This window comes from Lagenorhynchus albirostris, chromosome 3 (genome assembly GCF_949774975.1).
Source record: "Lagenorhynchus albirostris chromosome 3, mLagAlb1.1, whole genome shotgun sequence".
In the NCBI taxonomy this organism is placed as follows: domain Eukaryota; kingdom Metazoa; phylum Chordata; class Mammalia; order Artiodactyla; family Delphinidae; genus Lagenorhynchus; species Lagenorhynchus albirostris.
This window is the reverse complement of record NC_083097.1, coordinates 9,288,601-9,316,360: the sequence shown is the minus strand read 5'-3', so window position 1 is coordinate 9,316,360 and position 27,760 is coordinate 9,288,601. Positions and strand designations below refer to the sequence as shown.

The following is a 27,760-nucleotide window of genomic DNA, read 5'->3' as shown; positions in this document are numbered from 1 at the left end:
AGATCTTTACTTGGTGAGAAATGTGTTTTCCTTTGCAGAACTGGAGGGGGAAAACAGGGGGAACCTTCACTGTATCCACACTCTCCTAAATGTGTGTAGCTTTGTAAACATTCTCTTTTGTTTAGTCATCTCACAGCTGAAATTTTGAGATGTGTATCCATGGAATTCTACACCTGGCAGCCCTGATCTTCATCCAGACTTTGGGGTCTATTTTACCCAGTTCTCGAATCATGAGAGCATGTTCTCTCGGGGAATAAACGGACACCTAAGCCCGTGTCTCAGTCTCCATGAAGCAGCATTCCAGACGTTACTCAGGAGATCATTTCTCAACGTTTGTCTCCATTCTTTGGCCTAGGAATGAAATGACCTCCTGGTAATCATCCTCTGAGTATTCAGAATATCACTGCATCACAGTGTCTCCTAGGGCTCTTAAAATGTATGGCACTACCATCAGTTAAAATACACACGTGTGTGTGTTTTATTACCTTCTCATCTCATGCCAGTGGCTTCCGTGTAGCAGAACCCGCTGGGATGTGGGCACCCCATTCTGGAGGGCAGACTTTTCACAGGGCACTCATCACACATGGGCACTTTCTTTATCTGTGTTCCTGACCCTAGGGAATCCCACCTGTGCCCAGGGAAAGACTTGAGGTTCTGGAAACCTCAGTGCAACCTGGGAGGCAAAGTAATATTTTTATTCCTGGGAATGTCTGAGCTTTACTTTATTAAGTAGGTTTGAGGACATTTTTAGAGACATACCTTCTCTGCATTTCAAAACATGTTTCTTCAGACCCTGGCAGATGTTGTTTTAATTAAAACACATGTAATTTCAATTAGTATTTTAAAAAGAAGCCCGGTTTCCCAGACAAGGTGATTTTTCAGAACATTCTTTGCTGACTCGCGTTAATAACTTGATTTCACGAGCCAAATTCTAGGCAGCCAGAGAGCTGTGTGCTTTGGCCAGAACTTGGTATCTTCAGATTAGGTGCCTGTGTTAGAGCTCTCATCTCCCAAACCCGAGAACCTAATCTCATGAATGCTGCCCTCCTTTCCAGCAAAGACATGGGTTCTTTGTTAATGAACTTCAGACACCTGTTGGGGAATTTTGGCGGCTGGGTCTGGCAGATAAGAATTCCTTGGAAGGGGAAGTTGTAAATAAATTGAAGGGCCAATAATGATTTTATTAAACAAGACTTAATGATTGGACCCTTGGAAATACTCGATGTGGGGAAAAGGCAAAACTGAGTCAACTGAAATTTCCAGTTGATGCAGATTTCAGAGCCTCCACTGTAAGAAAAAAGGGAGAAAAACACCTAACTTTATTTGGACCATTTCGGTATTTATTTTAATGCCTGGTCAAACAGTTTCAGAAGAAAAGCTTTAGAGAAGAGAATGCATAAGAAATGAAATGGCTCTCCAAAATACCCCCACTCTTGAGAATCGAAAATAAAAAAGAGGATTTTAGCAGAATAATGTTTTTTTGTTTGTTTGTTTGTTTTTGCGGTACGCGGGGGCCTCTCCCTGTTGTGGCCTCTCCCGTTGCGGTGCACAGGCTCCGGACGCGCAGGCCCAGCGGCCATGGCTCATGGGCCCAGCCGCTCCGCGGCATGTGGGATCTTCCCGGACCGGGGCACGAACCCGCGTCCCCTGCACCGGCAGGCAGACCCTCAACCACTGCGCCACCAGGGAAGCCCCACAATAATGTTTTTAAGTTATATTCCTTCTCCATGTTAACTGCTAGTTCTTCCTCTTGCCAAAAGGGGGGGAAAACATTTAATCATGTGGAAATTAATTGTTATTTTTTACTTTCTAATACTAAAAATAATGGATTAGAAAGTAGTTTAAAAGTTTTAAAATGAATACTTTTTTAGCCATTCTGCCTTATGCTTGATTGTATTTATTATGCTGGATCTTGAGGAATTGCAGAGCAGGCAAGGGTAGATGTAATTGGGGGTTCCGCTAAAAAAAAAAAAAAAACGTGTACAGGCTGGTGCCGTCAATTGAGTGGTCCAGTGGATCTGACCTGGAGGACACATGAGGCAGTAAGACGAAGGGAAGGCAGACACTGTAGAGAGGTGAGGCAGCCATCCCAGGATGAAGGACACAGCAAGCCCCAGAAGAGGCCGGGGACCCAGGAGGTGATGGAAGATTGGCAGGGCAGCTCCCCTAGCATCTGGGCAGCTGAGGCCGGGAGCTAGGATGCCGGTCTGTGAGATGGCACAAAAGCAGATTTTGCTCCTTGAGAAGAAGCAAGCTCGCTGAGATGCTTTGAGAAGAGAAAGCCCATCTGTTCATCCTGCCAGACTGAGGTCAAAGAGGAGAAGAGAGGCAAAGAATCAGGCAGTTCCCAACAGCTCCTCCTCAAAATGTCCCAAAAGTTCTTTCAAGACACTTAGTTGAAATTTAGAGATTTCTTCTCTTATAACCAAGAAAGCTCATGAAAATGTACTGTCTCTGAGCAAACCTGTTTTTTCAAATTTAAAATGGAATTCCCTATTCAGTTTTGTGTATGATAACATCTTTGAACAATGTCAGGTAAAATACTGGCTTTGGAGTGGAATGATAAAAGACAAGCGGCTTGTTTCCTAAAGCACGTAATATCCTTTGAATCCCAGATTTTATCATCCTTACTATTTAATGTAGGCAGTTGAACTCGAGAGAGTACAAACCAGAATGGTGCAGGTGTATGGTAATATACAACGTGTTGCTTTTCATTAGGAGTTACTAATATTCCAGCATCAACATTAGAGGGTATTCAATGTGCAAGGTAGATCAAAGGATAAGAAATTCCCATGGTCCTCACTTGCAGGCTTGAACACTTTAATTTACTCATCAGAGAGGAATGTCATAGGTATGAAATGGAAAGTGATGTTAAACTTTTTAACTGAATATTAACTCCTCGGACTAATACCGACTAGTGTTTGTGTGAGAGTCAGGTCCCGTATAAGTGACCTTGTTACTCTTTTTCTTTTCTTTTTTTGGTGGGGGGAGAGGGGTACTTATCTATCTTTTTAATTGAAGTACAGTTAATTTACAATATTGCATTAGTTTCAGGTGTACAGCAAAGTGATTCAGTTATATATATTTTTTCAGATGCTTTTCCATTATAGGTTATTATAAGATATTGAATATAGTTCCCTGTGCTATACAGTGGGACCTTGTTGTTTATCTATTTTATATATAGTAGTGTGTATGAATTAATCCCATACTACTGATTTATCCCTCCCCCACGTTCCCCTTTGGTAACCGTAACTTTTTTTCTATGTCTGTGAGTCTGTTTCTGTTTTGGAAATAAATTTATTTCTATTATTTTTTAGACTCCACATATGGTGATATCATATAATATTTGTCTTTCTCTGATTGACTTCACTTAGTATGATCATCTCTAGTTCCATCCATGTTGCTGCAAATGGTGTTATTTCATTCTTTTTTATGGCTGAGTAATATTCCATTGTATATATGTACCACATCTTATTTATCCATTTATCTGTCTATGGACACTTAGGTTGCTTCCGTGTCCTGGCTATTGTAAATAGTGCCATTATGAACATTGGGGTGCATGTGTCTTTTCAAATTAGAGTTTTCATCTTTTGGGAGGTATATGCCCACTAGGAGTGGGATTGCAGGGTCATGGTAGCTCTATTTTCAGTTTTTGGAGGACCCTCCATACCGTTTTCCATAGTGGCTGCACCAGTTTACATTCCCACCAACAGTATAGGAGGGTTCCCTTTTCTCTGCTCCCTCTCCAGCATTTATTATTTGTAGAGTTTTTGATAATAGCCATCCTGACTGGTGTGAGGGGATACCTCGTAGTTTTGATTTGCATTTCTCTAATAATTAGTGATGTTGAGCATCTTTTCATGTGCCTGTTGGGCATCTGTATGTCTTCTTTGGAAAAATGTCTATTTAGCAGCCTTGTTACTCTTAAAAAGTGAGAATAGAGGGTGTGTGTGAGAGAAGAGCCACAGGCCTCACTCACCAGCAAATAGTTATGGAGGGACCACTGGGGCTACTGCAGGAAACAAGGCCTCAACTTGCTTCCTTAGACCAGAGTTCCCCACACTGTGTACCACGAATGGGTCACAGATGTGCTGCAACATTGATGCCCTCAGCCCTCAGGAAGGTCTGGGGAGCAAGCGCCTGGATCTGTAGCCCCCAGCAGGGCACAGCTCTGACCCCAGGACACAGTACAGGTATTAGCATTTTCTATGTGTGCCATGCTGAGGAAACAATTTAGAAGTTCTACCCAAGACAGGCCTCCCACCTCCACGGCCCAATACGAGACACCTGCGCTCTTTCACTCTACCTGAAACTCAAAAGGTTGAACTTTCAGGTCATCCTCCCCTTTACTCCTCAGATACTAACCCAAACCCTAGTTTTTTATTTGCCCCTATTTTTCCAGTGACAGAAATAGATAGACACTTTGGGTTTTTTCCTTCTTTTCTTTATCCTTAGACAGTAAATCCATCAGGATATCTTGTTGACACTTCTTTGGGGCGTTGCTTGAATTCCTTACTCTTCATGTGTATTTCACCTTCCAATTTCAGCCTGCAGTATAGCAAGTCCAGGGCACGCCCATGGCATCCTACCTGGGTCACTTTGTCCCTCTCACCCTTTCTGAGCTCCCACCCCCAAATCACTGCTGCCACCCTGACCTTCGTAAAATCCTCCAATAAAGGAATATTCGGTGTTTCCATGATATGCATGATACAAAGTGAACTCTGCCACCTGATTTTATTTTTCAGTAAAAGAGTTTGTATTAAGGCCGCTGCAAGAGTCTCCATGCTTCCTAGTATGGGCATGTCTCTCTTCTGATCTTGCTCCAACCTCTGAGAAGCATTTGAAATATTCATACATCTTCGTTCCTAAGAGAAAACTTTCCTAGTTTTCTTCCTTCCTCTTTCTTTTCCTTTGGCTTTTTCTCCTCCACTCTGCTTCAGGGCTCTGTCCTGGGTCAATCTTCTGTAAACCCCATCACATAAATTCATTATTTCTGACATTGTATTTTCCAGTTCTAGAATTCCCATTTGGTTCTTTCTTATAGTTTCCATTTCTCTACTGAATTTGTTCTTTTTTTAATCATGCATGTTGTCCATTTCTCCACTTGCTATTTAACATTTATATCACGGATCAAGTCCTTGTCTGCTTATTCTAGTATCTGGGTTATTTGTGGATTTGCCTGTATTGACTATCCTTTCTCTTCATTTTCCTGCTTTGTTACATGTCTTGTGATTTCTTGTTTACACTAGACATTGTGTGTTAAAATATTAGAATTGACTGAAGTCGATAATACATACCTCCAACAAAATACCCCATTTCTTCTATCAGTCTGCTAAGGTGGAGGGCTGAGTTAATCAAACATGTATTTTAGCTGTATCTGGGCTTTAGTTAAATTCAGTTTTTACCACTGATTCAAATGTTTCAAGAGCATGGTCAGTATTTAACCTACAGTTGGGCTTAGAAGCTGAGCACATACAGATTCTGGAGATGCCTCTGTGCATCACAGCCCAGTCATTACTTTCTGAGTCAGAGGAGATGTTTAGATCCCTGCACTACCTACATTTTCAGACTTTAAATAATTTTACTCTCACTCTCTCTATCCAACCTCAATACTTACTTTTTATTTTTATTTTTTATAAATTTGTTTATTTATTTTTGGCTGCGTTGGGTCTTCATTGCTGCACGTGGGCTTTCTCTAGTTGCGGCGAGCGGGGGCTACTCTTCGTTGCGGTGTGCAGGCTTCTCCCTGCGGTGGCTTCTCTTGTTGCAGAGCATGGGCTCTAAGTGCGCGGGCTTCAGTAGTTGTGGCACATGGGCTCAGTAGTTGTGACTCACGGGCTCTAGAGCGCAGGCTCAGTAGTTGTGGAACACGGGCTTAGTCGCTCCGCGGCATGTGGGATCTTCCCCGACCAGGGCTCAAACCCATGTCCCCTGCATTGGTGGGTGGATTCTTAACCACTGTGCCACCAGGGAAGTCCCAACCTCAATACTTACTGTTCCTAAGTTCACAACTGTCCTTCCAGTTGGGCTTTCTCCCCACTGTCCCTGCTCTTACCCTTCTCTTTCCACTTGAGCTATTCTATCCCCCACTCCCCACAGTTGCTCTTTCACCACCTCCTTTCTATCTACTCCTTACCCATCCTCCAAGACAAATTCTAGTTCCACCCCTTTTACAGAGCGTCCCTGAGAACTCTTTCTTTAATTTTGTGCTCTATTTGAACTCTTTCATGTTTATCAATGTATTTTCCCAAATTTAGCACATAAGGAGTATTGTGCACAAGACCCATATGAGTGCATAATGCTAATGGATGCAGCAGTATCGTCTCCTCGGCCAAGCCAGTAGCTCTTTAGGAACAAGAAAAGCATCTTTCTGTGTTTTCTCTTTTTATGCTTCTTTTGAAAGTCCTGGCAATGCCTAGCATCATATGAATGTGATGACAGCCACAGGGAGGTGTTGCATCGTTCTGCTAGAATATGAACTCCAGGGGAGCAGGGGGAGTAGCTTCCTTGTTTGCTGCTGGAACCCCCAGAACAGGGCTGTTCCAGCATCTGGCAGATAATTTTTAGGTTTTATTTGAATGCACAGTAGGTTGAAGTCATAATATTGCAGTTTTATCAACCAAATTACCAATATTATATGTTGATTTTCCTAATTATTCAAAATTGGTTTGCAGTGATAACCTATAGCATATCATCGTTGACAAATGAGACCTACATACCTACCCTCACCCTCCTTCCTCACCTTGAACACACCACCACCACTACTACATCCCTAAAAATAGAGCTCCAAGCCTTATTTTTATTATGTAAACAAAAGCAGTTGAATAACACTTTTTCAGACCATGATTCTTGATCTCAGTTGTGTATTGGCATCACCGGAGCCCATCCCCAGAGACAGTGAGTTATTAGCACTTATTTTTCAGCTCCCTGGAGGTTGTAATATCTAGCCAAGGTTGAGAACTACTGCTTTAAATCTCTGTAAGACCCATCGTAAATAAAAACAGCCTGCTAATCTCCTGGAAAACTGTCTTCTCCCAATTTTGAAATGTTTTATAATGACTGCAGTCTAAACCTGAAGTCATTATCCTCTGAGCATTTTTCTCTGAGACATGCCATTTCTTTGATTGCAACAGACACAGAAATTTTCTCCAGAAATTATTCTGATTCAGACTTCCTCTTTACGTTATTGTATGTAATGGATGATGGCTTTGAAATAGCTGATTTCAGTTAACATTGCCACTAAAGGTACTGATAGCTAGAGTCAAAACAAAGCATGAATTCTTGCAAATGTATTTACACATAGTAGGAATATCAAGTGGGCATCAGCTCCCTGTTGTAGAATAATCTTTCATAACACACACTTAGGTGAAGATGTCATGAGTCTCTTCAGTTTGGCAAAGGATTCTAACTTTACCTTTCCACTTAATTAAGCCCCTTATGGTTAAAGACTAATTGAATCAAGAGGATGATTGTAAAGAGCTTTTTGGAAACATCAAATTCAAGGGTAAGGCTGACAATAGAGTTCAGGGCCGAGAAGGCTACAGGGACTGTCTCAGTTTTTCTGATGGAAGCAGGGTGTCCCCTTGGTGCCGTCCTTCCCGACTCAGGGTGTCTGAGTTCCCCACCACTTGGGAAGCCTGCCAGTGCCCAAGCTAAAAATGCCCGCGGGGTACCAATGAGCAAGTAAAGAAGGAGAAAAATAACCAGAAAATATACAAATTAATACTTTGAGTTATAACCCTGCCTCGCAAGCATCCTTCCAAAACACGAGGGTATTAGCGTTACCTTTCTGTGAGCTGCTTTTCTTGAGTTAAAGCTACTTATCACTTCCCAAATATACTCTTCTTTGCTGTGACCTTATACCCCTGCCTGGATGATTTATTAAAATGTGTTTTCTTTGATGTGCATAGGTGATGCTAGGCAGTGCGTGCTTTAAGTTGCTTTTGAATCTGGTATCTCTGGGGTTTGGTATGGGGGAGGCTGCATCAGCTATGGAAGAAGCTAATGGCTTCCCTTGAGGATCAAACCTTTGACCTTGCTTTCTTGGCTGGATGCTAATCTGCCGAACTAAGGAAAATCAGACAATGGGGAGACCCAAGGAATAATTCCATTGGCTTCATTGAACATCCCTCAGTTGACCTGATCCTGTATACCCTAGTGTTAAGTGTCACCTTCTTCTGTGACACCTCACTTACCCCCAGGAGCAATACTGGAATTGTATTCCATTCTCACCAGTTTTCACTACTGGCCCAGGCTGGGGGAGAAGAGCTAGTGGACAAAAAGATGTAGGGTAGGTGATGAATATTGACAAGGCTATTTGTTGAAAGAAGGTAAAGCGTATTGTTTCTGAAGCATCACTATAGGGGAAAATAGAGGATTGTTCAGTTACCTATTTTCCACTAGGCAAAGGACTAGAACTAGCTAAAAACGTCTGAATTACAAAGTAGAACACCTCCCTGGATCAATGTTTTAAATGGTAAGCAAGTGACTGTGCTACTCAATTGGATAGTAATGATCTGTGAGCAACAGACAATGAATGCCGAGCATTCAGTAGTTAAGTACAGTTTGCCACAAAGCCCATCTTAAATGGGTAAGTGATCTCCTACGTGTAAACATGACTGCATCCACGGTAATTAGGTGCAAATGTGAAGGGACAGACTGACTAAGTCAGGCTTCGTCTTCTTCCCACATTAGCTTAAAGCAGCACATATAGCCACCCTGCTTTTTATCTTCCCAGCTGGCTCCCTGGGTCACCCCCAGCCATCTGGGCTGGTGGGCTCTGGGCAAGAATGGAGCAGAGGATTTGGGGGTTTGGAATGAGAGTGATCCTTGGAGAGCAGTGCTGGGGAAGTGGAGGAAAACCAGAACTACAGACAAGAGACAATACCAGTGACAGTAACAACTACAGCCTAGCCCCCGTGCTTCATCTGCAAACACCCTCTCCTGTTCGGGGCCGCTGGAAGGAAGCTGAGGGCCTGGCATAAGCTGGATGCAGAATAAACAAATGGCAACTGCCTAGAACTAACTAGACAGACAAATCAGTGAGTCCAACTATTTGGGTGTCTTCTTTGGAAAAATGTCTATTCAGATCACGTTTAATCAGACTGAGTTTTTTTATATTGATTTCTCTGAGTTCTTTATATATTTTAGATATTAACTCCTTATCAGATATATGATTTGCAAATATCCTCTTCCATTCCATAGGCTGCCTTTTCATTTCCTTGATGGTTTCTTTAGCTGCACAGAATCACATTTTTAAATATAAACTGTTGCCAAAGATGTAGTTTCCTGTGTGGCATTTCAAAGATAAATCTGACACATCCCTCTTTTAAGTATACCTGATCTGAATATCATAGTGGTTTAATATCCACCATCATCCTTTTAAATAATATGTAAGGAAGTTCTTCATTAATGTTGGAAATTATATATAATTTCTGTTGCTTCTTGAGCATGTGACCATTTGACATTCCCCAAGAATTTTACTAAATGCTTAAAAGTCTCTTATTCAACATTCTTTCTGCAAACAAAAGATATACAAATTTTTAAAAAAATTTAATATTTCTTGTAGTATTGGCTTTAAGTTTCTCTTATGTATTGTTATTACCGTAGTTCTTAGTAGGACACGAGCAAAACAGCAACATATATGTCATATATCTTGATTAAAATTTTTAGATATAAGAAGTAAAATTGTATTTGAAATGTATCCCTTAGGTGGATGACCCCTTTTATCCCAATCAATTCAGATAGTCAAAAATGAGTTTTACTTCTTGCTTGAATGAACAGGATTCAGTGTCATTCTGTTCTCATTGTGTATGTATGTTTATAGATTTAAATACTGAGAAACATCACTCAGATAAGGTGGAGGGAATCAAAGATCTTTATAGCAATATCACTTGATTCTTTCAACTTCTTTTGGATTTTATTTCAAAATCTCATTGAGATCCATCACCAGAAGTTAGTTTTAGTTACCTAGCCAATGGCAACCTGAGGAAGTTCTCCTTCATTCTGGAGAAGGTAAAGAATTGGAAACTACCTCTTTGGGAAAAAAAAAAAAATGGATGAACTGCCCGTCATTAGAGTTGTTTCCTTCTCACCCCAGACACTAACACTGTGCAGAAAAACACCTTGGTTTGGACTTAGAGCACATTTGCCACTCAGGAGCAGGGAGGGACTAGACTAGGTTCTGTACAGTCAGGTAAGGAAGGCTGTGAACATGCACATGGGAGGGTTTTCAAGCAGATCAGTTTTGTTGGAAGAGTGCATAGGAAAGCCAAGGATCTGAAAACGGGATCCCTGAAAACCCCAAGGCCCTGTGTTCCCTCAGAGAGTCTTCACGAAGTCCCCGGGCACACAGGGTGCAGTTTGGAGACCACAGCCCCAGGGTAGCCTGACCCTGAAGGACTCCGGATATGACCTTCCCGTTGCTCCCACATGACCAGGGGTTGATGTTAGGAGAATGTGCTTCTCTGATGGGTTAGCTGTATTTTCACAAGCTGTTTCCACATGCGCCATTTTTGAGCTGCTCAGGTGGGGGAGCTTTACCACGTGGAGAAAAGCAGCCAACTGCGTGGTGAGAAACACCAGGCAGGATTTAAGGATTACATGTGAAGCTAATAGACTACAGTATGAATTTTATGCTCAATCATAATTTCTTATCTACATATGAAGTGTCATTATTGAGACAATGGGTAGAGTATTTGAAACTTCCTGGGGACTAATTACCGTCAATGTCTGATGTGATGGTTTAATACGGTTGCCAAGATATTATACTAAGAAACAGCTGGATATTTCAAGGGGTTAGTGCGATTCTGTCCTTGTCTGCTGACTTCAAAAATGTGAAATTATCTCCTCATTCATTCATTTGACCAATATTTATTGAGTGCCAATTATGTGCTGATCCCAGTAGAGCATCAAAGTTTCTGCCTCCTGGAATGTATGGTCCAATGATGGAAAGAGTTTCAAAAGGAAGCAAAAAATATTCACTTTCTGCTTTGGATGTGAACAAAATATTGTAGTTTAAGGGATTAGGGCATAACAAGCAGAGGAAAGTGTTGAATGGGTGGTCAGGAGAGGCTTCTACCAGGTGACACCCAAGCAAATTCTGAGGGATGGGCAAGAACCACATGATAAGCCATCTGGAGAAAGAGCTCTCTGGGCAGAAGGAGCAGTGAAGCAAAATCCCTGCTGCAGGATGGAGCTTGGCATGTGCCTAAAATGGTGAGAAGGTCAATGTTTTGCAACTGGCAAATGAGGCAGGAACAGTTGGAGATGGTGATGGTGAGTGAGAGAAGTCTTTAAGCCTAGAGAAGGAATCTGAAGACTTTGGCTGGGAGAGAGTGATGGGATTTACAGTCCTTGAAGTCCTCTCTGGTTGCTGATCAGAGACTAGACTGTAGGAAAGCAAAAAGGTCATTGAGGGCTTGATTTCAGGAGTCTGGGAAGATCATGTTATCATGGTCCAGAGCTGTAGCAGAGGGGTTGGGAAAAGTATTTTGAAGGTGGAGCCAGCAGGACTTGCTGATGGATGGAATGCAAAACACTATAAATAGGAAAAGGAAGGAGAGGACACAGCCTAATAGAATCAGGAGTTTGGTTTGGGGCTGAAAGTTTGAAATGTGTATTAGATATGACAGGAGAGATGTCCAGTAGAAAATGGGGAAAAATGGCTTTGATGCTTAGGACTGATATAGTCATAGGTGTATCATCAGTGGGAAAACGAAAAAGATATTTAAAGTCATGGTCCAATTATTTTAATTCTCTAAATACAGAAACAGCTATAGGAAACCTAATCTAAAAATAAAATGCCTAGCCACAGGTAGACAAGCATTTCTGGCTCATTAACTAAAGATAGGTTTCTTACATAATTGTATTCTTTTTCTTTCCCTTTCAGTAAAGCAGGCAAGAGATAATGTTTCTTTTGTGAGTGCTACTGAAAAATATAAGACCACATGCACACAAATAATTTTAGAATTATCTGTGGATCACATTGTGGAGCACTTTTAAGTTTGTCTTGTTTAAGTACAGTAAGCAGAGCTTATTCATACACTGTAGTTGAGGCATCATGCCTGTTGATCCAACCCAGGAAAAAATATAGCAGTAGGGTGGGGAGAGGGTCAATCAGTTGAGATTGATGAGCAGTGTGGATTTCCATGCACTGGTCTAGACTCTCTTCTTGGGTATTATTTGTTTTACTTTGATTTCCTAAGGCTCATTATTCTGCATAGTCACATTTTACTACTGCAATTTTCTTCTGTCAAGTAATTTGTGTGTGTGTGTCGTCATCCCTTATTATAGTGCTTCTGGGAATCGATGAATCCCTGAGAACAGGACAGCGTACCTAGTCATTCTATCTTGTTCAGTTTTCCATGTGGCAGAAATTGTTTTAGGGGTGTATATGTGAAATGCCAAGTTATTTGAATGGAAATGCTTCTTTGCTAGTACATTTATAAACACAGCAGGGTGGCTACCTCCCCTTGACCCACTCATACAAATGGTCTGGTAGTGAAGTTATTTTCCATTTTTCACCTGTGTGCAAGTCTTGGCAGGTGACTTTGTCAAACATTTAGAAGTGAGAATAGCCTGCAGTGAGGGAACTGCTTCCCGGAGATAAAAATCTAATTGATAGAGGACCATTAGAGACACCTTGTAGTCAAGCTTGTTTTGTTTTGTAGGAAAAAAAATATTTTGCTTCCTCCTTCTTTTGCAGTTCTAAGTAAGGCTCTACTAAATGACAATTCTATAGATAGATAGACAGATAGAGATACAGATATGAATATAGATATTGGAAACAGAGAGTTATGTGATACTTTTTCTTATAAATTGAATACTTTTTTTCATTCGTTTGAATTTTAATTGACTGTGGGTGAATGATTTTCCTAACCTTATATATAACTGGATGTTTGAATGCCACCAGAGTGTTTGTCAGCAATGTGATTTTTGTCCCAAGCCATTTTTAGAGATTTATGTGACTCGTGAAATGGAAAATTGTGGTGGTTCTGCTTTCAAATTTGCAACAGAATTTGTACATTTGTTTGCTCAAAGTGGAGACCCAGCTCTGTAGTACTGATGGTCCACACAACCCACGCCATTAAACGATCAACATTCTTCCTGTAAGCTTACTGTTTCCTCTGGCTTCCTAGCTGCTCCATGAATGAGGCCATTTTCTGGTCTTGATAGCGTCCTGGGACAGCTGCCCTATACTCAGAGGCACGAGTTGGAGTTCAGGTGTTGGCGGAGGCATATGGTTGTCTATAATGCCGGTTAAAGGGTAGTTACAGGTATATAGATAGACCTGTGTCACGGCAATACAGCACAAGCAGGGACTCCACACACAGCGAGTAAATGAAAAAGGCTCAACGTGGAATCACCTTTGGAAATATTCGGAACGACACGTGTGCTGACTTGACCCTAGACCTCCTAAATCCAAGCCTCTGGCGTGGGGCCTGAGCACCTCTGTGTCTCCAAAGCTTCACAGGCAATTCTGATACCAGTCAGGATGGAGATCATGTTCACTGTACTGTGTTTGCTCCCTCACAAGGCCAGCCATTTCCTCTTATGAATGCATACTGCCCTTTTTACAATTACGGGGCCACTTCTCACTGAACTCTAAATTATTATTTACAAAGGGTATTAGCATCCTTAAAAGACTCAGGTGCCACTAAGATTGTTCAAGGAGCCCATGAATTTAAAATACATAAGCAGTGCTCACTTCAGCAGCGCATCTACTAAAATGGAAAGGATACAGAGAAGATTAGCATGGCCCCTGTGCAAGGATTACACACGAATTCATGAAGCATTGCTTATTTTTATAGAAAAAAACTTATGATTACCAAAGGGAAAGTGGGGGGGGCATAAATTGGGAGTATGGGATTAGCAGATGCACACTACCATATATAAGATAGATAAACAATGAGGATTTACCGTCTATCACAGGGAACTATGTTCAATATCTTGTAATAACTTATAATGGAAAAGAAATGAAAAAAGAAGACTATGTATATGTATAACTGAATCACTTTGCTATACACCTGAAGCTAACACAATGTTGTGAATCAACTGTACTTCAATTTTAAAAAAACTTAGAAAAAAGAGAAATTTAAGAGACAAAATGACGAAATGCAATATGTGAGTCTTAATTAAAAGAAAGTGTAAAACAATAAAAATAAATGAAACAATCAGGGAGTTTGAAAAAAATACATAAGCAACTTGAAGAGGAAACATCATTATTTTGAAATGTTATACGAACTATGTCAGGTTCTCTAACACACAAATACAGGAATAAAACTAAATTTTTCCCAGATTCATTTAAATGGATTAGTTCTACATCTCATTTGTCAGTATTTCTTTAGTAACGATCTAAGTTAACTCATTCAGTGAACATTACCTTATTCAAGGCATCATGCTAGGTGCTGTGATACAACGATGGCATTTATTTAGATTCTCAAAAGGTGATTCACTGATAGTATTGAGATGTGAAGGACTTATCCTCAGAAAAAGAATCTGTTGCTCAAACACCTAAGTTTGATTCCAGCATGTACCGAGTAAAGGCCCAGTGGTGGGAGACACCACCCTGGTGGCCCAGGGTCCCAGCACCGGACTCAGTCCGCAGGAGCTGGTGTACCTGAGAGCCCACAGTACCACGGGTGCTATGGCCTTGGGAGATGACTTCTTTCTGCAGCCAGGTAGCCAGATCAAACCCAACTCGGTGGTGCAGGCGGACCTCCCCTGTCTTCAGCGGACACAGATGGCCCACCATGAGCCCTGTCTGGCCAGGTGGCGGTAGCGTGCCCCACTGTGATCCCGTCACACCTCATCATCCCCAACAATCTCAAGTGTAGGCCAGTAGCAGTTCAGTCTATCCAGCCTTGCTCTTCATGGTAGGGTTTTCTTTCTCCAGAGCCAAAGACCACGTACGTACAGTACAACCAAGCACAGCCAACCTCTAAAACAACCCACCACTGGCATGCCCCGGCACACCCAACTCCGGGCTTCAGATCAGACTGTGGGAGGAAAACATCTTTTCTGCCAACTTAGGTCTTAGTGGCCTGAGGTGGTGTGCGGGAGTGCAAATTAATTGACAGTAGAGTCACATGCCTGCGGGGTACTCAGTAATCTGAGTAATTCACTGAACAGCCAAGAGTAAAGGCTTATACACCAGCTTAATAGTGGAAAGGAGGGGGAACTAGGGCTTCCAGGGGGAAATAAATGGAGTGTATGGCAGCTTCTATAGAGTTTATTTATGCAATTTCTCATCACTGTGCTAATGGTCAGTCTCCTTCTTGGCTGGAAGCTCCTCAGAGAGAGGATTTATGGCATCTCCCTTCTCAGGAAGCTCTGCCTTTAGTCAGATAAGGGGAGCTCAGAAAAGGCTTCTTTCGGCATCTGGTGTATCTCAGATGTCTCCAGTTGAAAATAATCCTATGTCATTCTGTTGGGTCCCTTTAATAGTTTGGGAGTATTTGTTTAGGGAGCCTTGCTTATGGCTCCAGTTCTATGTCCGTCATACTACTTTCTCAGACCTTTCCACTTCCTTCGTTCCTCAATCAAGCCTGTGGTGTGAAAGAGATGGTTCAGGTCTTGCCAGACCTCAAGCCAGCGTTCACATGACAGGTGGCAACTCTGACCCTCCGCATTGCTAAAGCTTCAGCCAGGCAAGTAGCTGGCCTGAAGCCCATGCCTTGTTCTCAAAACCCAGCTCAAAGACCTCAGTCTACTGTTCAACTTTGGCGAGTACATTAAAAATAAACCAGAAATGAACAGGCAATTTTATAGGATGGCAGTGTCACAACTCTTTGGATACCTGTAAACATAGAACGAACTGGGGCCGCTCAGTGTGGGGAAAGCAGCTCTTCATGAGAAGATTATTCTCATACAGAAAAATAAGTGGTGCCTCTGCACAAAGACCTGGAGTCATCTAGAAACTACTGCATTGTGTTTACTATGTAGCAAGCCTTCAACTTTTACAAACGTCACTGACAGCAGTGCCAGGCCAAGGGTAAGTTCTCTTTTCAAGGGAGGGAGGTGTGATATATGGGGTGGGAGGTGAGAAATGGGACGAGCTGTAAGGTTGGGGCTGAGAGTTGATACATGTGGCCTGGAACCACGAGGTGGGGTTTGCAGGAAACTGCTGATGAAGGTAATAGGAAATGTGTTTCTTCCCCTTGGTATCTCTGATATTCCTTTTTGTATCTTTTCCCCTTGCTGACTTTTTTTAAATTTTTATTTTATATTGGAGTATAGTTGATTTACAACATTGTGTTAGTTTCAGGCGTATAGCAGAGCGATTCAGTTATACATATACCTATATCTATTCTTTTTCAGATGCTTTTCCCATATAGGTTATTACAGAGTATTGAGTAGAGTTCCCTGTGGTGTACAGTAGGTTCTTGTTGATTATCTATTTTATATATAGTAGTATGTATATGTTAATCCCAACCTCCTAATTTTTGCCTCCTGCCCACCTTTCCCCTTTGGTAACCATAAGTTTGTTTTCTAAGTCTGTGAGTCTGTTTCTGTTTTGTAAATAAGTTCATTTGTATCATTTTTTAGATTCCACGTAAAAGTGATATCATATGACATTTGTCTTCCTCTCTCTGACTTACTTCCCCTTGCTGACGTTTTCTTTCTGGCTCAGTGATAGGTGTTGTGCATTTTCTAGCTTGAATCACTTGGGCAAGTTACTTACCTTCTCTGTGCCTTTGATTCTTCATGGTTTTTTTTTTTTTTTTTTTGCGGTATGTGGGCCTCTCACTGTTGTGGCCTCTCCCGCTGCGGAGCACAGGCTCCAGACGCGCAGGCTCAGCGGCCATGGCTCTCGGGCCCAGCCGCTCCGCGGCATGTGGGATCTTCCCAGACCGGGACACGAACCCATATCCCCTGCATCGGCAGGTGGACTCTCGACCACTGCGCCACCAGGGAAGCCCCTGATTCTTCATGTTTTAAATAGAAATAAAAATAGTGCTGACCTCATAGGACAGTCGTGAGAAATAAATGAAGACATACAGAGTACTTAGAACCATACTCGGGACTTGTCGGGCCCTGAGTTCACCACTGTTATCATTCGTCTTATGCCTCATGGCGATAGCAGCAGGATTAGTTCTAACCAGTTCTAGTTCTATTAATAGTGTCTGACTTGCTTATGCTCCTGCATATGTTTCCCTTGGTCCAGTGGAGGCTCCCAGACAGTGGTTATTCAGTGCACTTGTTCTGTGAGAAAGAGATTGAAAACTCTCAGTATATTTAAAGTTATCTCAGGCCTATTGCGATGAGGCCTTTTCTCCAAAGCCCATTTTTCATTTTATTGCAGGCACAAATCTTTTTTTATGCAGATGCTTAAAATTTTTTTTCCAATAAAAAGCACTCCTTTCACGAAGACTTTCTATTGGGCCATCGTATCTCTATTCTTCTAAGAAGCCCACTGGCAAATAATGGAACAATGAGGGAAAGTGTTGGCAATAAAGAACTATCTGCAAATGACACAAGTAGCTGGAATCCCCACTACCTGTAATTATATTCGCCTGCACATGTGCAGAGCTTGATAAAAAGAAAGAGCCTGTTTTGTTATTCCTTAATTTCGAGAGGAAACAACTGCCAAGAACTCTAGGCTTTAATGACCAAAACAAGCTTGCCTGAAACAGAGTCAGACACATGAACACAAAGTAGCAGATCAAATACACATTTTGTGACCCGGTGCACCCTCCAAGGGGTTCCATCCATGTCTCTCTTGGATATGCCATTGTCCCTGTACTGTCTACATGGTGCAACAAAAAGGACCATCTCACGGTGTCTCCAGTGAACCACAAAAAATCTCAGGTAAGGGCTTCCCTGGTGGCGCAGTGGTTGAGAGTCCGCCTGCCGACGCAGGGGACGCGGGTTCGTGCCCCGGTCCGGGAAGATCCCACATGCCGCGGAGCGGCTGGGCCCGTGGGTCATGGCCGCTGAGCCTGCGCGTCTGGAGCCTGTGCTCTGCAACGGGAGAGGCCACAGCAGTGAGAGGCCCACGTGCCGCAAAAAAAAAAAAAATCTCAGGTAAAAAGTACATTTTTAGGCAAATCCTTTGAGATGAGGATTTGCCGGAAGGATTTGAGTGCAATATCCAGTGTAGTTGAATTCCTCCTTTGGTATTGAATCTACTGTGCTTTATACCAAAGAGCTCAGCCTCTTCCTACAGACATTGAAATTCATTTATTTCACTCATGGCATCATTTAAGCTTTTTTTTTTTTTTCCTCTGAAACTTCTCTGATAAGCTTGCCTCCACTTACAAAAACATCAAAGCCTGGAAAGAAATTATTAGACAAGAAACAAGAAAAACACCTTTAGTTTAAGTTTCAAATGAGACCAAATTGATTAGTCATCTGAGATTAAGTTGTCTTGGCAGTAAGCTTATAGCCAATCATGTTTATCACCCTGTTCCTATTCTAAGTTCTCTTTTGAAACTTTCAGAAAACTGCCTATATTCAGTCATATGGTTAAGAGAGGCTGATTAAATCTAAAACCAAACTAGCTGTTGCCCTATTCGTGTCTTGTTTATTCTAAATAAGAAGAAAATAAACCAACTCATGGAAAAAAAGCATTACAGGCACAGACCATAAGTAACAACAACTTATGTAAGTGTTATGTAATAATTTTATAGCATGTCTAATGAAGGGCAAAGGCAAAAGGCTTGTTACGTCAAATGCCCTTCCCCACGTGAGTTTCGTGTGAGAAAAAGTGGTCCTTGATGGCATCCAGTTCTGGTTCCCCCAAAATCTCATCAGAACAGCCTGTTGCTAAAACCAAGCTGAGTTTATTGTTCACCTTGGCAAGGGACATCACCACCCAATGGAGCTTTTTCAGTGTCTCAGGGGGGTGAGGTGACGTCAGATTTTGTTGAAGTTTGTTTTAAGGCGGGTCTTTCAATGCTGGGACTTGCCACAGTTCAGGATTGGTAGAAACAGGAATTCAAGGCATCATAGGGCACAAACCGTCTGTTGATGTTTTGTGGAAAACTTCATGGGTCTTTCCCAAAGTTTCTGTATCGAACAGTCAGGTTCTTTTCCCGGGCAAGAGTCTCCTGGAATAGTAAGTGTCGTTCATGAGGACAGTGAGATAATTAAGCGATGTTCGTGAAGACAGTCAGCCAGTACTTGGATCCTCCTTGGCCGAGTTGTGTGTGTGCAGGAAGTGGGCATGGGGAGTTGGGAGCTGGGGGCAGAGGATTTCAGTTCTCCATGGCCTGAGAGGGTGCATGCATCTCAAGAACTGCTCTGTTTCGTCGTGGACAGGTAGCCAGATGATACTGAGAGGAAATAGAGGTGCAGGTAATGTAAAGCTGTTGATTATTCAAATTCATTTTCATTTAACTTTAACAGCATTTGGGCTCCAGTGTCCCTACCTCTCCAGCCACACTCAGTTACTCCCTCCCAAGTAGGCGTGGAAAGTGTGACAGGGTCTCTACTCTCAGGGACTGGGTCATTCAGCTAGAGACTGAGCCCTGGCCCAAGAAACCAACCTTATGTATTTATTCACATACATTCAGATTACAGTGCACACTTTAAGTACTGTGGGAGTTCATAGAAAATAAACATAATGGGATGACAAGGCTTATTAAATGCACGGGTTTCAACTGTGAAGAAAGAATAAGCAAAAATTGAGTATGTTTAATGTAAAATTTGAAGTTTATTCTCAGTTGCATTAGAACATAGGTCTGATCATGTCACTCCTGTTTGCCTTTTGAATGAGTCCTAGGCCAACAAAATCTCCGACTGTCAATCAGTATTTGTTGAATGAACAATTGGTATTCATGCTTTAAGTTCGTAGGGAACAGATATTACAGAATCTGTAGCTAAAAAAAAAAAAAAAAAAAAAAAAACTAGTTCTATAAAAACAGAGGGAAATTCTCAATTCTCATAAAAAATCTCTTGCAAGTCTGACTTTCCAGCATTAGAACATTTTCATATATCCTACAGAGTTATTTATTAGTGTCAAAGGTCTGGATTTTTCTATTTCTCACTTTTTTTTTCTGCTAGAGGGAGACATGCCAAGAGAAGTTCCAAATGCACAAGATGGAATGGGTGATTCACAGTGGCTGAAGCACCTGTCCATCAGGGCCCAGGTTCTTGTCAGTTCATCTCCACTCCCTACCATGATGAGTGAAGTTAGCCACGGAGTTGCGTGTCCATTTTTCACAGGCTCCTTGTCCTGGCCGAGTTGCTGTATGGCCGATTGCATGTCTCTCATCCAGAATTCTCTTCAGTTTCAATTTGCTCTTGTATCCCTCTTCATGTTCTACATCTATCCCAGGGATGGTAGCATTTTTTAATAAACAGCCTCCTTTGGAATTCCCCAGTTGTCCAGTGGTTAGGACTCTGTGCTTTCACTGCTGAGGGCCTGGTTCAATCCCTGGTCGGGGAACTAAGATCCCACATGCCAAAAAAAAAAAAAAAGAAAAGAGTCTCCTTGAGACCCTTGGGAAGAGTCTCCTTGAGACCCTTGGGAAGGAAAGCAGCTGATCTGGCAGTTTCTGAATGCACACCCGCTCACGATGGAGGGGTGAGTAGTATAGAAATGAACAAAGACCATCCGAAGCTTCTGTCTCTTCTGAGCCTCCTGTAGCAGGGGAGTTGGCCACCATCACTTGTGTGTTTGGCAGAGACTCACAGGCAGGCAGGGGAGTGGGAAAACTTCATAGTGGAGGAAAGAGGAGGCTTCCACTGGGCCCTGATGTGAGACTGTTGGCCTGGGGAAGCTGGGGGAGGGCTAAGGAGAAGCAGACCATCCTATGTGATGGTTAGGGGTGCATGTTTGCCTTTCTCTGGCTGGTTTTCCGTTGGTCTCCAAATTAGGGAAGCTGCCAGTTATTAATCAAGTCCTAGGCATTTGGGGACAATTGTTACAGTTATTGTTTAGTTTCCTGGATTGTCGCTCGAGGTAATGTGACTTTCCTGATAAGTCTGCCTTAGAGCAGGCTGGCTTCCTGTGTTTATTGTATAAGGGGTCTGTTTATTGTATACATGGTCTGGCCACTGCCCATTTGTATATTCCATCTCCCAGTGGGGATATATGTGAAAGTTATAATGTAACAGAGCTCTGATTTTTAAAAAGACTTTATTTTCAAATTGTATTTAGTTACAGTTGTAATAAAACTAAATGTAAAGTCACAGCAAGACCCTTTTGACCCACCTCCTAGGGAAATGGAAATAAAAACAAAAATAAACAAATGGGACCTAATGAAACATAAAAACTTTTGCACAGCAAAGGAAAACATAAACAAGACGAAAAGACATCCCTCAGAATGGGAGAAAATATTTGCCAGCAAAGCAACTGACAAAGGATTAATCTCCAAAATATACAAGTAGCTTATGCAGCTCAATATCAAGAAAATAGACAACCCAATCCAAACATGGGCAGAAGACCTAAATAGACATTTCTCCAAAGAAGATATACAGATTGCCAGCAAACACATGAAAGGATGCTCAACATCACTGATCATTAGAGAAATGCAAATCAAAACTACAGTGAGGTATCACCTCACACCAATCAGAATGGCCATCATCAAAAAATCTAGAAACAATAATTGCTGGAGAGGGTGTGGAGAAATGAGAACCCTCTTGCACTGCTGGTGGTAATGTAAACTGATACAGCCACTATGGAGAACAGTATGAGGTTCCTTAAAAAACTAAAACTAGACCTACCGTATGACCCAGCAATCCCACTACTGGGCATATACCCTGAAAAAACCATAATTCAAAAAGAGTCACGTACCACAATGTTCATTGCAGCACTATTTACAATAGCCAGGACGTGGAAGCTACCTAAGTGTCCATCGACAGATGAATGGATAAAGAAGATGTGGCACATATATACAGTGGAATATTACTCAGCCATAAAAAGAAACGAAATTGAGTTATCTGTAGTCAGGTGGATGGACCTAGAGTCTGTCATACAGAGTGAAGTAAGTCAGAAAGAGAAAAACAAATACCGTATGCTACCACATATATATGGAATCTAAAAAGTAAATGGTTCTGATGAACTTACGGGCAGGACAGGAATAAAGACGCAGACGCAGAGAATGGACTTGAGTACACAGTGAGGGGGAAGGGTAAGCTGGGACTACATGAGAGAGTGGCATGGACATATATACACTACCAAATGTAAAATAGATAGCTAGTGGGAAGCAGCTGTATAACACAGGGAGATCAGCTTGGTGCTCTGTGACCACCTAGAATGGGGGCATAGGGAGGGTGGGAGAGAGACGCAAGATGGAGGGGATATGGGGATATATGTATACGTATAGCTGATTCACTTTGTTATACAGCAGCAGCTAACACAACAATGTATAGTAATTATACTCCAATAAAGATGTTAAAAAAAAAAAAACTAAACCTAACCGGGTAATTTGGAGTAAGTTATCTACCATAGGTTTTTCTCTCCCTTCAGTATTAAATAGATAGACCAGTCTGTAGCAGTGCGCACTAATTAATTGTAAAAAAAAATGTAAGAACCAGGGTGTTAGTCAATGACAAAGATTTAACATAATTTGTTGTGTCCTTGGATCTATTTTCCATTGGGACCTGAGTTGGTGGATACCCCTGAGTGTGTTTCTTGCAAAGAAGTGTTCATGAATTCTTGGTCTAAAGGTCTAGGGACCAGCAGACCTGGATGAAGAAAGAGGAAAGAAATATATGGCTTGAAAGAGAAAAGAAATATATCAGAGATTGGTAGAGATGGAAGAAAAAAAGCCTTCAGTTAAAACTCGACCGGCTAAGAACACACACAATTCAATCGTCTAAACCACTTAAAAAACAAATTGCTGGGACTTCCCTGATGGTGCTGTGGTTAAGAATCCACCTGCCAATGCAGGGGACATGGGTTCAAGCCCTGGTCTGGGAAGATCCTACATGCTGCGGAGCAACTAAGCCCGTGCACCACAACTCCTGAGCCCACATGCCACAACTACTGAAGCCAGCATGCCTAGAGCCCGTGCTCCGCAACAAGAGAAGCCACCACAATGGGAAGCCCGCACACCACAACGAAGAGTTGCCCCCGCTCACCACAACTAGAGAATGCCCAAGCACAGCAACGAAGACCCAACACAGCCAAACAATAAATAAATTAATTATTTTTTTAAAAAATTGCTAAGAAGAGATTATTGAAAAGGTGCTTTATGGAACTCGTTAAATTCTTTCATTGAAAATTTGTTGGGCCGTACTATGAACCTGGCACTGGAAATATCTCCACTATTATTTGCTAACTATAGTCTATAATCACACGGAGGAAAACACTATATATTTTCACTAAGACAGTGAATAGCTTGTGGCTCCCAAATTTACTATTTAAAAGAAATGACTAACTATCAGGAGAGATAAAATGTGAGATAATTCCTGCTTAAGGAAAAAACACTCTTTATGTTACTTTTGCACAAGTGGTATTGAAACCAATTATTTATAGAACACAGGTGTGTTCAGGTGTCTGGAAAATGGAAAGTATTTCCAGAGTTGAAAGAATTTCGGGAAGCCTCGTAGATAAGGATGGACGCATACATCTGCAATGCAATGGTAGATAGTAAATGTGCCTCCTGAGTGGTATAAACTCAAGGGCTCCCTGGGGTCTTCTCTGAGAGGGTGCTATTTCCTTGCAGCTGGTGAGCAAGGAAGTTATCACAACACATTTGACAAGTCTTACATTTTCATTTTTCAGGTTGAAACTTAGTACAACGTCCATGCCAATGCATGTTTAGACATTTATTTTTCTTATATTACACTCTGCAGACAAGTGAGAGAGGAAATTTGACAAGCAATTTGTGTTATGTCAGTTACGCCAAATCACATCCCTCATCTGCCCCTCTAATCGCACAAAGCCCATGAGGCATGAAGTTCCAGGGTCACTGAGAAGTATGGAAAGGACACAAGGAGATGTCAGCAAAAAGAATCTTCCCATCAGCAACTTGATATGACTGTCCCGTGACTTTCAGAAAGTGACTTAACTTTGCCCACTTCTAGTAGTTACCTGGTGTTATGAGGTGAATATTTGTGTCCCCCCAGAATCCATACAGTGAAACCTTAACCCCCAATGTGATGGTATTCAGAGTTGGGACCTTTAGGAGGTGATTATGTTTGGATGAGTTCATGAGGGTGAGACCCTCCTGATGGGATTAGTGCCCTTATAAGAAGAGGATGCACATGCACCAGGGAAAGGCCATGTGAGCACACAGAGAAAGTGCTGTCTACAAGCCTGGAACACCAGGAACCCAATCTACCAGAACCTTGATCTTGGACTCTCCATCCTCAGCTTCTGTGAGAAACGAATATCTATTGTCTAAGCCACCCAATCTGTGTTATTTTGGTACAGCAGCCCAAGATGACAAAGTCCCTGTCTCTCCTCACTGTGAATCTCTAGAGCAGTGACTCTCAGAAAGGCGCAATTTTTCCCCCCAGGGGATATTTGGCAAAGTCTGGAGACATTTTTTTCTTGGTATAGTGGGTTTGCTACTGGCATCTGGTGTGTAGAGGCCAGCGATGGTGCTGGCCATCCAGCATACAGGACTGTCCCGCCACAGAAAAGCATGTTGTAGCCCAAAATAGCAATAGTGCCGAAACTGAGGAAATTAGCTCCAAATTTGGTACAGGCATCTCCCGAGAAGCCCTGGAAACCTGACACCTCTCCCCAACAGCATTATTAACTCCTGTCTTTTTCTGATAATTCCGAAGACCACCACGACTAGGAAACCCATCAAAACACTACTCTTGGATCCAGATGCCATTAGCCGGAATGTGGCCCCTTACAAATGATCGAGCTGGGCCCTCTCCTCCGTTCTTGAGTCAGCACACCTTCCTCTCCCTGTGGGCTCACCCTGCGAGCTGTGCAGAGTGAGGTCTTCCAGCAGCTCAAGTGTATGTGATGGGCATCCATGGGGCAAGTGATGACACCAAGAGAGGACAATCCAGGAGCACTTCTGTGGCTAGTTTTCTTCAAACCATTTCTCTCACTCTGCATAGACCCTGTTGGTTTCCCAGGCAACTAAATGCATTACCGAAAAATATATATGCATGCAAGATTTGTATGGTAAAAATAAAACAACATAACGTTAAATTTAAGACTAACATTTGAGATCATTCAGATCTCTGAAAGCAACTCCCTTCACTTGGGGAATAGCTTATGCTTCAGTTTTAAGTACTACCTTGGGATGCCTGACTGGTGTTTGCATTGGTTGGGGTTCGGTGGGTTCTGCTTTTTTAGTTCCTGGCTACCATTGAGGCGGAGAGATTGGAAGGTACGTCGTTCAGTGCAGTGTTTGTGGAATGCCTGCCTTGAATCCAGGCCAGTCCCAAGAACCAGAAGCTCAGGTGTTAAGTGCCTCAAGGACATGACTGAGGTGAACAGACCCTCACATTCTGCTGGAGATAGGCCTGGATTGGAGGGTGGGCACGAGCCAAAGCATCTTCGGGAGAAGGGGATATAGGAGCAGCCTCCTAAATGATGTGACCCCCCAGCTGAGCCCAGACAAGTCAGAAGAAGCCAGACAAAAGAGCAAACAGTGGAGGAAGCAAGAACAACAGGAGTTAGACCCCAGTGACCTAACTCCTGTGCATAATTCCCAAAACCACAACCAGGGCCACCTGGTGGGAGGAGCGAGCTCCCGAGACCTGCAGGGGTGCTGTTTGCCCGTCCCAGAGAGCGTGTGTCTCATCTGGTAAGCGAGGGGCTGCCATGGATGTGGTCAGAGGATGGTGACACACACTGGCTCGTGCTTCCCAGTTTAATTCTGCTGGGATGAAAATCTGACCCATTTGCATATGTTCGGACATATGCAGACCCATTCCACGGTATCAAGCGACGGGATAGATTGACTTTCCTGTTCTTATTGACCTCCCAATGAACAAAGTCACAGTATTGAAGTAAGCGTCCCAAATTCCCCATCCTCCTAACTCCACTCACATTCTGTCCCTCCCTCAGGTAGACAAGAAACCCCTTGGTGGATAATGGCCTTTTTTTTTTTTTTCCTGGAGCAAGTCCCCAACTTTATTTCTACCTTTTCCCAAGACAGCTGAGGAACCTGGTCCCACTGGGACGGGCATAAGCTCCTGCTTCCCTTCTACCCCAAGGGGGCCCCGAGAACAGCACCACTGGGGCCTCCCAGCTTGCTCACTGGCATCCCTGGAGACTTTCTTTGCCCCGAGAACAGCCCTCACCGGGGAGGCCAGGAGCTTATGAGGAGTGGGCTTGGCTGAAGGCAGAGCAGCAGGGGACCTACAGCCCCTTCCCACCTTCCGGGGCCTCCTTGGGCCAAGTCCCCAGGGGGGCAGGGGCGTGGGGTGGATGTCAGATACAAACAAGCTTCCTGGAAACAGCAATGCAGGGTGACAGCAGCTTTGAGTCCTGACTTCAGGGCGCTCGCATTCTTGCCGAGTTTCCCAGCACAAGGCCTTTTACATGGAACAAAACCAAAAAGCATTTTTTTTTTATCATTGCCATTGGTGGTCAACTGTATGTGCTGAGACTTATTTCCCGTGTTCCTTCAGAACAAGTGTCCCAGCCCCTTCCCGGGCCGTCACCTCCCGGAAGGGTGGAGGTGTGCCCTGGCAGTTTCCCCTGCTTCTCTGCAGCATGCAGAGCTGTGTGTGGGAATCATCTTTCATTTCCAAGATAGAGAGACTTTACGGTCACTGATTTCCCAGAGAGAACCATGGCCTTCTCCAGGTAGTCACCATAATAAAATCTATTAAAGCTCCTGAAATTCACGAGGAGACTCAGTCGAAAGGAGTAACATAGGACAGAATTTAAACTTGATTTTCTGTTCCCAGTAAAGTGGGAGATTATCCCCATGGAGACACCTGGGCGGCTTTCTGTTGCTGTTCAGGACTTCCTGTTGCTGTTCAGAAACTGGTCTGCTTGTCTTCGCATCCTGAGTTGGGACTGTGTGTTGTTGACTCTGGGGAACACGGAGCGAGTTCTCCTTCTAACAGAGTAAGATGAAGCAGAATCTAGTGGTAATGACAGTGACGATCGCAGCTGGGGTCGTGGGCTGAATCATCATTTTTATTTAAGTAAGTCATGTTTATTTGATTTTGCTTATCTTGTCTCCACACTAATCTTAGGGACCTAGAAGGTGGGGAGGTCATTCAAGGGATTTCCAAGTGTGCTAGAAGTGGAATGACAGATTACGTGGGATCACATGTGACGGAGGATATGAGAATATTTGTCAAATAAAACGAAAGATAGCTAACTGTTGTCTGTGGTCTCCTCTTCAAAGGAGCTGCTCTGAACATGGGCCTAAATCCAAATGTGGCCCAGTATATTCACTTGCTTCGGTTGCTATAACAAAGTACCACTAACTGGGTGGATTAAACAATAGATATTTATTTTCTCAGGGTTCTGGAGGCAAGAAGGTTTCGGCAGGGCGGGTTCCTTCTGAGGCTGGGTGGGAAAATGTGTCCCATGTGTGTCCCCTAGTCTCTGGCATTTGCTGGCCATCTTCTGTGTTCTGTGGCTTATAGAAGCATCACCTCGATCTCTGTCTTCATCTTTACTTGATGTTCTCCCTGTATACGTATGTCCGTCTCCAAATCTCTCCTTTTTATAAGGACATCACTCATACTAGATTAGGGACCTACCTTGTTCCCATATGACCTCATCCTAAAAAATGACATCTGCAACGACTTTGTTTCCAAATAAGACCGCATTCTGGAGTAATGGGGCCTATAGGACTTCAATGTATGAATGGGGGGGAGGGGAGATACCCAGTTCCACCTGAACAGTAGCATTCCCGTTTCCACCCTATTT

At 42.8% G+C, this 27,760-nt stretch overlaps 1 protein-coding gene and 1 non-coding gene across 4 annotated transcripts in view; both read left to right on the top strand.

The window, feature by feature from the left end:
* Positions 1-27,760, top strand: part of CTNND2 (catenin delta 2) — a 437,245-nt gene that overhangs the window by 339,602 nt on the left and 69,883 nt on the right. The window lies entirely within an intron of this gene.
* On the top strand, positions 13,701-13,807 carry LOC132518877 (U6 spliceosomal RNA). Its single transcript, XR_009540002.1, has one exon. It is a non-coding gene; the product is annotated as a U6 spliceosomal RNA (small nuclear RNA).